General features: G+C 42.3%; 1 non-coding gene across 1 annotated transcript; it reads left to right on the top strand.

The window, feature by feature from the left end:
• Positions 1-315: 315 nt before the first annotated feature.
• Positions 316-422, top strand: LOC127133204 (small nucleolar RNA R71). Its single transcript, XR_007807194.1, has one exon. It is a non-coding gene; the product is annotated as a small nucleolar RNA R71 (small nucleolar RNA).
• The last annotated feature ends 359 nt before the right edge of the window (positions 423-781 follow it).

Raw genomic sequence — 781 nt, 5'->3', positions numbered from 1 at the left:
CAATTCTGAGTTATGGCTACCACGGTGGCTGGAGGTGATACATTTAAACTTTCAATTTTCTGGACCAGAGCATCCACTTTTGCATTAACATGATCAAGGTTACTTATCTCGTACATGCCAGTTTTCGTTTGAGGTTTTTCTACCATTGTTCGTTCGCTTCCCCACTGATAGTGGTTTTGAGCCATGCTTTCGATAAGTTGGTAAGCGTCAGCATAAGGTTTGTTCATTAGTGCACCACCTACGGCGGCGTCTATTGTTAACCTCGTGTTGTACAAGAGACCATTATAGAAGGTATGAATTACTAACTAGTCTTCTAAACCATGGTGTGGACAAAGTCTCATCATGTCTTTGTATCTTTCCCATGCTTCGAAAAGAGACTCGTTATCTTTCTGTTTAAATCCATTTATCTGGGCTCTCAACATAGCTGTTTTGCTTGGCGGAAAATATCGGGCAAGAAAGACTTTCTTCAACTCGTTCCATGTGGTGACTGAGTTGGAAGGAAGAGATTGAAGCCATCTTCTAGCGCTATCTCTTAACGAGAAAGGAAAAAGACGAAGTCGAATTGCCTCTGAAGTGACACCATTAGCTTTAACAATATCAGCGTATTGAACAAATACGAATAAATGAAGGTTTGGATCCTCGGTAGGATTTCCAGAGAATTGGTTCTGTTGCACTGCCTGCAACAGTGAAGGTTTAAGTTCGAAGTTGTTTGCTTCGATTGCGGGTGGAGCAATACTCGAATGCGGATCATCTTGCGATGGAGCGGCGTAATCTCGAAGAG

This window comes from Lathyrus oleraceus, chromosome 3, assembly GCF_024323335.1.
Source record: "Lathyrus oleraceus cultivar Zhongwan6 chromosome 3, CAAS_Psat_ZW6_1.0, whole genome shotgun sequence".
Lineage (NCBI taxonomy): Eukaryota > Viridiplantae > Streptophyta > Magnoliopsida > Fabales > Fabaceae > Lathyrus > Lathyrus oleraceus.
This window is presented reverse-complemented; position numbering and strand designations above follow the sequence as displayed.